The sequence below is a fragment of the Mixophyes fleayi genome, chromosome 1 (genome assembly GCF_038048845.1).
Source record: "Mixophyes fleayi isolate aMixFle1 chromosome 1, aMixFle1.hap1, whole genome shotgun sequence".
Taxonomy (NCBI): domain Eukaryota; kingdom Metazoa; phylum Chordata; class Amphibia; order Anura; family Limnodynastidae; genus Mixophyes; species Mixophyes fleayi.
Genome location: NC_134402.1, coordinates 237,205,987 through 237,221,373, shown reverse-complemented (window position 1 = coordinate 237,221,373; position 15,387 = coordinate 237,205,987).

Sequence of the window (15,387 nt, the reverse complement as noted above, 5' to 3'; positions counted from 1 at the left end):
AATATTGTTCAAGCATTACAGTGGGGTTGAATTCCATCACATTTCCTGTTTCACACACACAATCAACTTGATGTTACAGAACTTTTAAAAAATGACATGCAGGGGATGCTGTTTCTGTCCGGAAAAATTTAGGGGCAATTTCTGTTTTGTGCAACAGCATGTAGGAGAATGCAGCAGCTGCAAGAAGACTAGCATTTGAGGGGAATATACTTTAGTCCAGCAAAGTAGTCACCTGTTAAGAGAGTGCAGACACGATTAGCTTGAGTCAAGTGATTGCCTTAATAATACATTTTGACAAGGAGCTGCAGAAATTTAACGTGTGACATAAAACAAAGTAAATGTGCTAACTATATTTTAATTGTAGACGAAAAACTTAATTTGCTTCGCAAGGATCCAAGACCTATCAACATCTTGTTTAGACATCTTCTCCTTCAGTGTCACGGTTGGCTTAGGGGAAATTGATCCCTATGCTCTGCTGGACATGGCTTAGCCCACCCACAGGCGCAGAGTCTTACAGGGAGGTGGTTTTCACCAGGAACCCCCGCAAGGAGGTATGGATTTAGTGGCAGCAAACCTGCAGGTCGCGGTCCTGTGAGTGGGTGAACAACAGAACGGTGTGGAGGAGCCAGGTAACACGGGTAGAAACAAATGAGGCACAAGGAGAATAGACGTCCTGTGGTACAACGAGGAAAAGCAGAGGCTGTCACAATGGTGTATCCAATGGTGATTGGTAGAGATACTGGAACAGCGGGAGTACAGCACTGAAGTATGCTGAGCACACACGGGAAAGCAGAGGTAGCTGAGGGAGAACAGCCAATGAGTCACCAAGGCAGTTGCGGCTCACAGTGATAGCGGTTAGAGAACAGGAGCTGTCACGATGAAGTACATCAGAGATGGTATAGAAGTACTAGAGCAGCAATAGTTCAGTTCAGCAGGAGACTGAGAGTAAACTGACGTGGTGAAGGTAACTCGTAGTAACAGCCGATGAGTCACAGTAGTAGTAGCGGCTCTGAGTGGTGGCGGTGAGAGAACTGGAGCTGTCACGATGAAGTACAGTTGAGATGGTAATATCAGTACTGGAGCAGCGATAGTTCAACACAGTCAGAGACTTGAGAGCAGACTAAAGTAGTGGGGGTAACCAGTAGTAACAGCTGATGAGTCACAGGTGTAGTAGCAGCTCTAAGTGGTAGCGATGAGAGAACTGAAGCTGTCGCGATGAAGTTCACTGGAGATGGTAGTAGCAGTGCAGGAGCAGCAATAGTTCAACACAGCAGGAGACTGAGAGCAGACTGGAACACAGGCAAACCTCCTCTATCCTCCTCTTTTACTGCTCTAACAATTGATATTAATATTAGAATTGTATAGAATAGAAACAATAATGTGTCCAATTATTGCTCTGTCCCTGCGCTGATATAGCCTGTGACCTAACCCTGCTCTCTCCCTCTGTCAAATGGCGATGGATTGCTGTGCAGGCAGGTAGTTATGCTTTTCAAATCTCGCGAGAACCGAGATCAGAAATACGAATACTTCACGATGACATTTTGCCTCGATTTCGATTCCGAATGGGCGGGAGATTACCGAGCCTACTCGGCTCACTCGGCTCGGTACTCGGATAGGCGAAATTCGGATGGATTCGGATCTCGGGGAACCGAGCCCGCCCATCTCTAGTTGTAACTGTGTGTCAGTTCTTGGAGCACAATGGATGCGCTAAATGTAACAGAAACAATTTGTAATCTATAATAACCATTTAAATATTAGTATTATTAATCTAATGGACTAATTACTCTCATATCTAATCAGTTACAATGCATAAAGTGTAGATAAGTGACGAAGGGCAAAACGGTTGTTCTGCAGCGCAAATACAGCTCAGGACCCAGTGTGCACCTAAATTGGCTCAAATGCATCTAGATTTTTGCAGGTATACACATGTTTTCATGGAAAATGGCAGCATTTACAATGGACAGAAGTTTGAGCAGACAGAAGGGAGAAATTGGGAGGAGTAAAGCCATTCCCACTGATATACAGAATAATGAGATTATTGTAATAAGATAGCAGAGGTGGTGAGAGTATATTTTATGGGGTGATTCTTGCTATGACTGACCATTTAATCTGCACAAAAGAACTTTAGTTTTGCATTAGCTCAAAACTAAATGTGAGAAAACACTTCCCATAAGCAATGCACTCTGTAATAATTATATAAATAAATAATTGAGAAGCATACCCCTGCCAAATCATTAACCAGTTCCAGTCAGCCTGAACTTATTTATACTATAACAGGGAGACCACGTATTTAAGTTCCCCTGCTATTGTGAAAACCAGCCCCAGGCTGCTCAGGGTATAACACAGCTTACCTGCCCTCCCAAATGTGCTACCCTTAGATACTGCAGGTGTTCCTCAAAAATTTCTTGCGCTGTGAGATTCAGGATAATCAAGAAGATTGGGATTCTTGGAGCTGCAGTTTTGCTATCCCAGGTACCCAGAATAATAACACGATTTTCAAATAAACTGAATGAATGAATGAACGAGTCCCCCAAACCCTTTTTCCACATATTTTTGATCAATCATTGTCCAAATAGGAAATAAAGTCTTCTTTCTTGTTCCATCAAAAATGTGAACCCCCATTTCCAAAAAATCTTCATGAAAATAGCTACTAGCTAGAAGGGATCAAGAAAAAATAAATATTTTTTATTTTAATGAATTAAATTGCAGTTGAAAAATAATTTTTTTAATTTATGTTTTTGGAATAGGGATTTATGTTTATGGACAGGGATCCCCTGTTCCTTATATAAGGACCACTAGAGTGGCAAAACTGCTAATCCCAGCATCCCAATATTGTTAATTACCTTGCAAACCACAGCCCAAGAGGTAGAGAAAAGCTGAGAAAAGTGGGAGGTCAAGTGTGCTTCTTAAATGAGGCCCAGAATATTTTATTTATCGTCCACAGTTTTTTAATACACTTTTGTAAAACAAGCACATGGGCATATCTATTTTATTTCCCTTGCCTGCCTACATTCATGGCCTTTGTGCATTGTTATTTCATAATTGTGATATAGTAGTTCCACTATCCACTGGATAAACAATTCTTCTATAATAATCTCTCCACAAATCTATCCACAACTGTTGTACTTATTGTTCATTAGATTGAAATGTATTTTCCCTAAGGTACGTTATTTTTGCACTTTATCCTCCATAAGTCCCATGGGGTGTTATCATTTGAAAGGAACAGCTTGACCTTATCTATCATTTGTTTGAAAAATACAGCTTATTTGGCACTTGTGAGTGCAGTATGTGTTTTAAACCCTATTTCCTCCTAAGGTTATAAACACATTTTGTTTTTAGTATTCTCTATTAATAATTTGCTTTACTGTTATTAATCTGCAAACTAAAACTGTATAAAGAGAGAGATATATGATATACAGTAAAAATTTCTTCTTTCTTCTTTCATACAAGTATGCTGCTAATATATTGTTTTGCATTTTGTTCTATGTATGACAATCCAAATGATGTTCTATATGCAACAGCAATCATAATAATAATAATAATAATAATAATAATAATAATAATAATAATAGTAGTAACATAGATATATTCTCTGTTATTATTCATAGGTTTCCTGATAAATAGCCAAATATTTACATTGCTCCATACACGGGGTACTTGGACAATGGAAAGTTGCATGATTTGCACAGATGCTGTAATATGTAACAGTTTTATTTCAAGCGGAGTGTAATCCCCTCAGTATTATGTTCATGCTTTTTCTTTATCTAAATACAACCAAATTTTAATAAAATAGACACTTTCATACACCTAATTAGTCACAGACACGTTTGATCACAACTGTAAACTAGGGAGATAATGTCTGGATGGTTGTCAGGGAGACTCCTTGAAATAGGGGTGATTTTCCTCACTTCCTGAAGAGTCTGGCATTCTCCCTGATGCTGAGCCAGTACAAGATGTGATTGGCATTGTCATCTGTGGCATGATGACACAGTTCAGAAATTGTGTCCTTTGTCCATGTACTGATGCCTATGGAGGTGCCCATTTTCATGGGGACCAAGATTTAATCAAAGACTTACATGTAAGATAACATGACTTCAGTAATGGAGACAGACATGTAAAAGACATTTCAGTCTCTAGAGATTCATTAGCTGCTTTTCTTTAACGCATAGTTGCCTACTCTTCAGGAATGTCCATGAAAATCCCGCATTTCTGGGAGACCTCCCGGGCTCCCACGGAAAGCAGGGTAACCTCCTGGTTCTCGCCTCCGCAATAGATAAGTGGTGGGGACGGGGCTTAATGACTCATATTGCATCACCTTAGCCCCACCCCCTGCTGTAATTGGCCAAAATTGTGACAATTGTTTAGGAGGCGGGGCCAAGATGATGTGATTCATCAAGCTCCACCCCTAAATTGTCTAAATTTGAAATATATTGTGGAGCAGTGTCAGAAAAACTGTAAGGCAACATTCCCTCCTTTTCCTATCTCATTGGGAGTTCACCTATAAGTGGCTCCAACTTCAGCATTACTTCTCTTGTCAACCATGGATCAGTCTACAGATCAGAAACATCCCAGTACCAGTACTGGCAGTAGTAGTAATTTTCGACATCTACTAGTAAAAAAGGTCATGAGGGAACAAAGTGTAAGGAAGCATTCTCAAAATCCAAGCACTGTTGGTCAATCTCAAAGAAAACATCAGTTCTTGATGTGAGAATTAAGAGAGAAGTTTCTGACAGATGTGGTGATTTATTCCCAAAAATTGAAAATATCTAACCCGCAGTGGCAAGACAGGCTCAGACCATGTCCACTTTTTGCTAGTAGAGGTCCTGCTACTGCTGGTACAAATACAAGAATGCACATTGCAATGGAGAGTGCCTAGCATGGTCTTCCATCTTCCTTAACTTCACATTCACCAACGTCTCTCATAGACTGTAGATCTGTCACATCCAAAACAGCCACATCAGTGCATGAAAAGAATACTGAGGCTGATGAATAGCTTGGGCACTCACAGATTCCCAAAGCAAAAAAAAGGAGTAACTTTGCACTTTGGCAAAACCATGTTGCATTGGAGGCAGAGATAAATTTAAAATGTGAGGACAGATTTATAGTTAGGGCAGAGCATCTCGTAGATCAATGTTGGCTAACCTGTGACACTCAAGGTGTTGTGAAACTACAAGTCCCAGCAACCCTTCCAGCAATAACCTGCTATATATTGGCAAATCATGCTGGGACTTGTAGTTTCACAACACCTGGAGTGTCACAGGTTAGTCCACACTGTCCTAAATTAACTTTAAATTTCAGTGTAAAAAAAAAAGCTATGAAGTATTTGTGTGCTACATGAAAAAGTAGTCAGTATTTTCCTTCCATGAAAAGTAATAAACTAAGATGCACCCCTTCCATTGTAACATGGTTTGCCCAGGATCAAGTTTACTGCTTGTTTTCCTTCCTCTCCTTAATGACTCAGGACCTATGGGGATACCTTTTTGCTATATGTAAGCAGGGCCGGATTAACCCGAGGTCTAACTGGGCTATAGCCCAGGGGCCTCGGGCATCCAGGGGGCCCTTCAAAGTCCGCAACAGCATTATTGATCGGTCCGGGGGCGGGGGCGCCCCCAGCCCGATCAATGCTGCTGAGCACTGTCAGTCCAGTCCTCCGTCCCCGGCGCTCAGTACTCTGCTTACTGAGGAGATCTCGCGAGTGAATTCTCGCGAGATCTCCTCAGTAAGGAGCTTACAGCGCGCCGGGGATGGAGGACTGGACTGACAGGTAAGCGCTTTGGGGGGGGCCCTCACGGGGGATGGGGGCGGTGGGCGGCTCACAATGGGGGCCTCACGGGGGAATGGAGGCGCCCTTAGCCCAGGGGCCTCCATTCCCTTAATCCGGCCCTGTATGTAAGTCTGACATTTCAGATTCTGACACTGTAATTATAGAGCAGCCCTCTCCCCAAATCCCTCAACCTTTTTGGAAATGTGAGGATGAGTAGTAATGATGATTTAAACATAGAAATTGAGGATGCTACTTTGGAAAGTGCAAATGTCCAAGAGGATGAGGGGGTAATTGTGGATCTCAAAATTAATGAGTTGTACTTGAGGAGGATGATGATGGTTGTGTCCAAGTAAGGCTGTCATCAGTGGTACCACCTCATGCCCCTGATAAGCACATTGTCATGCCAGGTCATAAGACCTAAAAAGCACCTCTTGTGTTTGGAAATATTTTTATCTCAACCAAGACAACATTTGTCAAGGCATCTGTAGCCTTTGTGACACCACAATAAGTAGAGGTAAGGACGTTGATCATCTAGGCACCTCCTCCCTCTTATGGCATTTGAAGAGAGTTCATTCAAGTAGTTTTTCAAAAGGTGGAAAATTGTGTCTAGTAGCAAGCAGCCCAGCATCAGCTAGCAGCCGAATGGATAGACACATCATGCCATCTACACCATCACCACCTTCACCATCAACTGCCTTATTATTAGTTTGTAGTCCAGCAACCAATTTTCCAATTTAAATTAACCCCCCTAGTGCCACCAATGATTCCCAAGAGACATTCTTGCACACTACAGCTGCTGCTGCTTTTAGGGGTGATGCATCTATATAGAAGGTCGACTGAGAAGAGTAAGCAGCATAGTTTTACACAATTGTCTGTGAAGTAAGCAACTAAGAACTAAGTATGATAATCAGCATCCTGTTCCACAGCCAATCACTAAAGCCACAACAGCTATGCTATCATTGGATATTTTAAATTGATCAGTAGAGTTCATGTGTCCACACTACCAAATTCCATCTTGATTCCATTTCTCCTAAACATCAATTCCTTAGCTGTACTGTGAGGTTAAAGAAAAAGTAATTCAGTCCCTATATAAAGACATTGTACCAACTATCCACTTAACTACGCACGGTACCCCACCAGTTGCCTTGCAGAGCTTGCGATCTCCCGGCTTCGTGGCCATGAGAAACAATGTGGCTACAAGTTAGTGGTATGCAGGAGCACTGAGAAATGTAACTAGCATTAGATGGCTCCAGAGTATCTTGGATAAAGGGACTCTTACAAGCATCCTGTGTGGACTTACCGCTGATGTTTCCGCTGCTGCAATCTCTCCGCTTGCCAGCACTACATCAGATTGAAAAATATAGCAATAATAAAATACAGCTGGCACCGAACAGCCAATGTTGCCAAAAAATCCTTTTGTGAAGGAACACAGCTGCTATATGGTTGTCCCTTCAGTGTGGATTGGCTGCAGCCCAAGATGAAACAGAAACTGAAGTCTGGAACACTTCCACAGCCCCATTCATTATTATCTTAAATGTGGAGCAGTGAGACCAAGCAGATTAAGTTTAGTGAGTGGCATTCAGTGTCTTCAGCTCCTCTGTGACTGAATGAAACTGGGTCAGCTAATTTACAATTTCAAGTTTCTGACCCTAGGCTTTTGTGAGTGGCTAAGATTTTTTTATCGGGTGATACTACCAAAGCATTGCTATTCCTAGCTGCTTGGAAACAACCTGATATCAAGCCAAGGAGATGGTGACCTTGCAGGTGTAGGTGTACATCATTGACTAGTCTACTCTTTTGATGAAGAACAGGGGCTAGCTGGGCTGGGGGGCATGGGGACATATGCCCCGGACCTGACACATAGTTGGATACCATGGACTAGGTCCCTGGGCTACATGCATTTAAAATGTTCCTAATAGACTGCTGAGTCGAGTTTCACACCCTGGCCAAAATTTGTCAGCCAGCCCCTGATGAAGAAACCTCATGGTTTTTATGTTCTGCTTAATAAAACAGAGAATATTTGGAGTCACAGGGAAGGCAACCATTTCATAGTATCTAGGAGTGAATGCCTTTGTGCAAATGCAGAATTGCTGAATTGTGCCATAACCCTTCTGCTGCTGTCCTTGCTAACAGTGCCAGCTCAGTTCCTTTCCCTATTGAGAATGGCACCAGAAAAGGCTGCTTGATGTCCCCTCTCCTTTATGCACTCTTGATGGAGCCACTGGTGTCTAGGATATGCAATAACCACAATATCTCAGGCATACAAGCTGTCCCTCTGCACTTTCCTTGTATGACAATGATATCCTCTTAGCACTTGCAAACCTTCTCACTTTTTCACATTATTGCTAGCTGTTAAAACATTTTGAGCACTGTAGAGTTGGTGATGGATAGAGGACAGTTGCTGAAGTTTACACTACTGAACTTTGAGGCGCAGAGTCTAGCACGCCCCGGATTTCACCAGGGACCCCTACAAGGAGGTTAAGTCTTAGCTGCAAGCGATGCACAAGTCTTGGTTCTCCAAGACAGTCTGCGATGAAGTGTAGGTGAACTAAGAGTCGTCATATGATCCAGGGTCAATACCAACCAAGAGAGTAAGGTACCAAATTGGAATCCAATGGGGTGCTCAGGCAGTCCAGGGTAAATACCAGCGAATAGGATAAGTGCAAAATCAGGAACCAAATAGTAGTAGAAACCCGAGAAGAGAACTGAGCCAGAATCAGGAGGGAGGATAGGTCAGTAACAAGCTGGGTCAAAACCAAAGTGTCTATAGGAGATGTAATGTTGATTGAAATGCCCCGCTGCCTAACAATGGGGAAGCAAGTTGGAAGAGACATGTGGCCATCCCTGAGCAGAGAGAAGACTGCAGTGATGCTTCTGACAGTACCCCTCTCCCTCCCCTCCATCAGAAGGGGGCTGGAAGAATGCATCTTCTTAAATTCAGCCAGAAGGCGAGGAGCCCAAGATCTTTCTTCGGGCCCGTATCCCTTCCAGTGCACCAAGTATTGTGTCTTGTCTCGAAGAGTTGGGGATCTCAAGATTTGTTCAACCTCTAATTCCTCCCCGGAGATGGTTTGAATAGGGGAATGGCCTGAAGGCTCCATGAAAAATTCATTAAGGACCAATGGTTTTAACAGGGATATGTGAAAGGTGTTGTGAATCTTGAGCAATGGCAGTAACTGTAACTTGTATGATACCACATTAATGACCTGGGAGATATAGAAGGGCCCAATAAAGTAAGGAGCTAACCTCATAGAGGGAATTTGGTGTCCAAGGTTGAGGGTAGACAGCCATACTCTGTCACCAAGTTAAAGTACCGGAATGTTCCATCGTCGACGTTCAGTGGTGACCTTATAGCAACGAAGGTGTTAAAGAAGTAAGCCTGGGTCTGGAACCATATGTGGGAGAAGTTATGAGATTGGCTGCCGAAACAGAAGACACAGTAGGCTCAGAGAAGGTGGATAAGGTTGGATGTTTCACAAAGACTATGAAAAAGTACCAGTGAATTTAAACAGATGATTATTATTAGTAAACTCTTCCCAGGGGAGGTACTCACTCCAGGTGGATTGATGCTCTGAGATGCAGCAACGAAGGAATGTTTGTAAATCTTAGTTTACACGTCCAGTCTGACCATTAGTCTGAGGATGATAACCGGAAGAAAATTTTAACTCAATCCCAAAATCGTTACAAAACTTGTTCAGAATTGGGAAACAAATTGAACGCCCCTGTCAGAAATGATATCACCGGGACAGCCATGAAGCTGGAAATGTTCCTAATGAATAACTGGGTGAGTTCAGAGGTGGAAGGCAATCCCTTGAGTGGAACTGTTATAGGATCCCGAGTGTTCCATCATAATAATGATACAATGCCTTTGATCTTATTAATAACTAATCTCATTAACCATTGGGATATAATGCAATTTGCGACTTTTTCGCTGTTATAGTCACGTTGAATAACATGCACCCGTGAAATCTCAGATATACTTTAGAGGCATTATTTTACACAACCTTTTTAAACATTCGCCATGTACCACGCCAACCATAAACAAAGAATCCCAGTTGTTATGCTTACACATCAAAACTAGATAGCTATAAGAGCGACTTACGCGATTCCTTTGTTTAACCAGGCTTTATACCGTCTAAATATTACACATCTATTGACCTCCACGTCAAATAGTCCACCTTTATGTGTTAATCGGTAAATAAATAACAATCTATCATTTATTTCACTATACTGTATTATCTATATAAAGATATATATATATATATATATATATATATAAAATTAGCATCCATTAATACTTTCCCTCAGTTATCTAGACATACAAACATACACAAGGTACAAATATTTTACTTTGCAAAGATAATGTTGAGATGAAATATACAGTACATAAAATGCTTACATACATACACTACAGATAATACTTTGAGTTTCAGTAGACATGATGTTAATTTAGATTTTACTAGATTACTTCAGAAGTGAGTTTATAATATCCTATTCTGTTGTTGTGTTAACCTTATTTCAGCAATCCTCATTGTGTTTTAAAGTTCAGGAATTCCTGTGTGTGTGTGTGTGTGTGTGTGTGTGTGTGTGTGTGTGTACTAGAGTATATGCAGAAATGTGTATGAGTGTATTAACAGTATTTGCTCTTTGTGATAATATGTGTTTAAATGTAAAACGAGAAAGGTGTGTGTATTTAAATAGAAATCCTTTGTGTATGTGTGCAAAGAGGATGTGTTTAAGAGGAAGATACATGAACATGCGTTATGCATGTGTGTAATATAGATGTATCTGTGCATGTGTGTGTGTAAGAGGGTGTGTATAAGGAGAGCATGTGTACGTAAGAAATGTGTTCAGGCCTGAGGGATAATTGTATGGATTCCTACCTCTCCGCGCTCCTGCTCTGTCAGCCGCTCACTTCCGGGTTTGCGGAGGGGGCCTCCACATCGGGCATCATCACATGATCCCGCGGCGGGGAATTTGAATAAAAGAGAGGATCTGACGTTAATCTGTGTCAGATCAACAGGTTACCTTTCTTCTGACTCCAGCGTGGGTTTGTCTGTTCCTGTGAACCTTCTGCTTGCTGATCCTTTCCTGTGTAGCAGACCCGGCTTACCTGCTATTAGTCTTCTTGGATTGTCCTACTGTTGTTCAGCCGTCTGACCTGTGTACCGATCCCGCTTGTGTCCTGACTACTCCTTTGCTTCATCCCTGTGTGCTGTCGGTTCTTCTGACTTGTGTACCAAACCCAGCTAGTATCCTGACTTCTCCGGTTGGACCTACCCTCTGCAGAGTGCCAGCCGTACCCAGCATCACTCTTCACCAACCCTCCTAAGGTACTACCTTATTTATTTATGCATTGCCTTTTTCACCTATTTTTCTCACGTCTTGAGGCCGAACAAAGGGCCACCACCTGCCGTCTCCTAGCAGCCAAACCCATCCCACCTTGCGGTGGTTCTTGGTGAAGACCAGGGGGCTGTTAGACTCCGCACCTTGCTAGGCCTGTATAAATCTAGACTGAGTGTACTCTTGAGTGTAACAATAATACAGGCCAAGCATAGAGAGAGAGAGGTGGGGGAGGGAGGAAACTAGAGCCCATTGTAGTGTAGATAGTAAACATTCTCGAGATTGGGGGAAGGAGATAGTCTTTGCATAAAGCATGTGTGCTCAAGAAGGTTAATATATATTAGGAAAGTTAAAAGAAATAGATGGAATACATGTAAGCAGACACAGAAGATAAGGTAATAAGAAGATACAAGTTAACTGAAATGCAGGCACAATAACAGATAGGGTATAAGATTAAGAAAGTTAGGTAATAATGAAAAGTTATTGCAGGATAAACTTACAGTGGAATGCTGCACTGTGTCCAGTATGCTTCATGTGGAAGAGATGTAATGTAACAAAAAGGCAGTTTACCCTGCTTCAGGAGTTTATAAATCTTTACCAAGAATGCACTGCTTCAGGTAGGAGGTGGGTGTTGGCCTTTGCCACACCCCTACAATTGGACACTGCCTGTCTCTGTGCTTAGCTGTCCCGTCGAGTACATATTTTTCTTTGTGTGATCTAACTTCCTGTGAATCCTTATGTTAGAGACAATTTATTTGTTTGAAAAGCTTTCTGCCAAATGCCACATGTAATTCTTTTTACAGCCATTTCATATCTTAATCTGCGCATAAGTTTGCTGCATGCAAACAGCAGTGGAGCGCTAGTGGCCATTATGCATCGCTCAAGCTCCGGCCAGCACAATTGCACAATTGTGTCATCACTGGCGCATATAGGAACTCCTTCACTGGAATGAAATGGGCCCTCTTGGAGCAGCCATCTTGGAGCACCAAAACCCAGATAATTATGTAACTGTGGTTGACCGGCAATTACGGAATAAAGTCCATGGGAATGCTATCCCAGGGGGCCTCAGGGACTGGAGGATAGAAGTAGCCTGGTGGTTACCTGCTCTAGAATCTTGTGCTGGGCACAGATATTACAAGCCTGGACATACTTCAGGACATCAGATCCCATGGAAGGCCACCAGTAATGTCGAGACAACAAAGCTAAAGTTTTCTTAGTGCTAGCATGTCCTGAAATTTTTTAGTCTTGATCCAACCGCAGTAATTTGTAGTGAAGGTGAAGGTCCACAAAGGACCAACCAACTGAAGGAGAATTTGTAGACATTTGGGTGAGAGCCACAATGCTGGCTGAGTTAAGAATAGGTTTAGTCTCTAGAAGGGAAAGAGAATCGGAATCCTCGAAAGCCCTGGAGAATGTGTCAGCTCTGGAGTTCTTAGCTTATGAGCGGTATGGTGAAGTTGAGCTGAAAATGCGAGAAGAGCAGAGATCAATGAGCTTGGCGAGAGTTCAGACACTGTGCGGTTTGCACATAATTAAGATTCGTATGGTCAGTAAAGACCGTGACGAGATGCATGGCTCCCTCCAGCAGATGTCTCCACGTCTCTAATGATATTTTGATCATCAGAAGCTCCTTATCAACGGTGGCATAGTTCTTCTTGCAAGGGGAAAACTTCTTGGACAGTAATCTGCAAGGTTGAAAAGACTCAGAGGGAGATTTGAGACAAAACAGCCACTTATACGAATAGCTGAGACATCGACCTCTAGGAAGAAAGGTTTGTGTTGGTCGGGTTGCATAAGTACAGGAGCAGCAGAAAAGGCCTTTTCTAGTGTGTTAAAGGCAGAAACGGCCGACGGTGGCCAGGTCTTGGCTTGATCCCCAGTGCAAGTGAGGGAGGTGATAGGAGCAATGAGAGTGGATTTTTTTTTAATAAATTGGAGATAATAATTGGTGAAGCCAATAAAACATTGAGGCGTCTTTATTCTGGAGGGTTAAGGCTAGTTGAAAATAGTCTTCACCTTCATAGGATCCATCTGGAGTCTGGAACCTGATACAAGATATCCAAAGAATAACACCTGAGGGATGCATTTTTCTGATTTGCAAAAGAGGTGATTTTGTCGCAAGCGAGAGAGAACCTTTTGCTTCCAATGGGAAGACATGGCTTTTGAAAAAATGAGGAAATCACCAATGAACCATAAAGCAAGCCTCGGAAGACTTTGTTAATGACTTCCTGAAAGACCGCTGGGGCATTACACAACCTGAAGGCTATTGCCAAATATTCATAATGCCCATCATGTGTGTTGAAATCCCTCCTCCATTCGTCCCCTTGATGGATACAAATCAGACTGTATGCTCCTCTAAGATCCAGTTTACAGAAAATCTGGGCACCACGGATCCGGTCAAATAGCTCGGAAATAAAATGGAGATGATAATGGTTTTTAACTGTGATGTTGTTAAACTGCCAATAATCAATGCATGGTCCAAGTGAGCCATCCTTCTTCTTAAAGAAAAAGAATCCTGTTCCTACAGGAGAGGGAGATTTACTGATGAACTCTCATCAACGATTTTCCGTGATGTATTCAGATATGGCTTAAGTTGCGGGTAGCGATAAAGGGTTAATTCTGCCCCTGAGGATGTTTTTCCATGGAATAAGGTCAATGGGGCAATCCCAAGGATAATGAGGTGGTAACTCTTCAGAAGCAGATTTGCTGAAGACATTGTAGAGAGCAGCAAATAGTTCAGGCAATCCCGAAACAGAGGAGAGACTAAGACAAGGTAGATGAGATGTGGTGCAACGAACCAGGAAGAGACAGTGCTTACAACAGGAAGAAGACCCCCCAGGAGATGACTTGCACCTAATGCCAATCAAATCAGGGAAAATCTGATCTCAACCAAAACAACCCTAAAAATGATGAGGTTGACAGATTGTTGAAGGATCAGGAATTTGATCTGCTCAGAATGACAAGCTCCTACCTGCAACAGAACTGGACCAGTTACCCTAGAAATGGAACCATTGGAGACACGATTCGCATTCTACTGCGGTCTGGACCAGGGGTTGCAGTAGTGGAAACAGAGGTGGATGGAGCTTGGCTGCTAGTGTGGAAGAAATGAAGTTCCCGGTGGATCCAGTGTCCCCAAAGACACAAAGGCAAGCAAGTCATGGGAGCCATCAGCAGAAGACAGGGCAACAGGCATCAAAAATTTGGGGTTCTTGTAGCCGCTCTGATCAGTGAGGTCACTAAGGTTCAAGTTTCCAAATGCCCATGGTCCTTTCTCTTGGGATCCCCTACCAAGATCCTGGATAAGCACCCGTTCAGATACTTAACAATGCTACATGCCTAGTCGCAAAGCACTGGAAAAATCCAGATACTCCCTCCAGACAGCAACTCCTGAATAAAATCTGGTTCTTGGCGACTATGGAAAAAATGTCAGCATACTTAAATAAGAAAAAATCCAAATTATCCCAAATTTTGGGTGATTGGTTCATTTGCAATGACCCTTTTGGCCCCGCCCTGCTGCCTGACCAGTATTTCAGCTCTCTTCCGGGGGATTCCAGGATTGGGCTCATCTTCCCCTACCCTCCTTTCTTTCCCCTTAATTATTGCATACACCTATATACGTTTGCATGCCTAATTCAAACTGTTTATCTGCTTTCGGCTGGTATCATACATCCAAGTTTGTATAATATGTAGTTGCTTCACCCGAGGTGTAATTTCCTTATGTAAATTTTGCTCGCTTGTGTTCATGAGGAATATTTGTGTATTGCATTACCAAAAACTAGATGGTTTAAAAAAAATAATAATTTGGGGTTCTTTAGAAATCAGGGAGTAAAGAACTCTGATCCTAGGCTGACCCCACGGAATTCGCATAGGAGGGGGCATTTCTCAACCTCTTAGAACAAGCAGTGATGAGATGATCAGCTTCTCCACAGTAAAGTCAAAGGCGGTTCATCAAACACCTTTCGGAAGGTCTCAATAAAGGAGGTGACGGTGTTTGGCAAAGCGTCATCCCACTCCAAGAGGGGGAGAAGCCCATGCTAAGGTTTGGCTGTTGGGGAAAGATATGATGTAAGCGAATTTGGATCTCTCAGAAGAATGATTCTCCGTAGTTAACTCAAACTGAACAGAGCACTGATTGAGAAACCCATGGCAATTCTTAGTCGCCATCAAACATTTCAGCATTGGGGATGCAAAGTCTCCAGAAACTAGAAGTGTCTGCAGAAAAGGGAGGCGGGGGGGGGGGGGGGGGGGTCGGTAATGGTGTCACCCGGGAAGGAGATTCC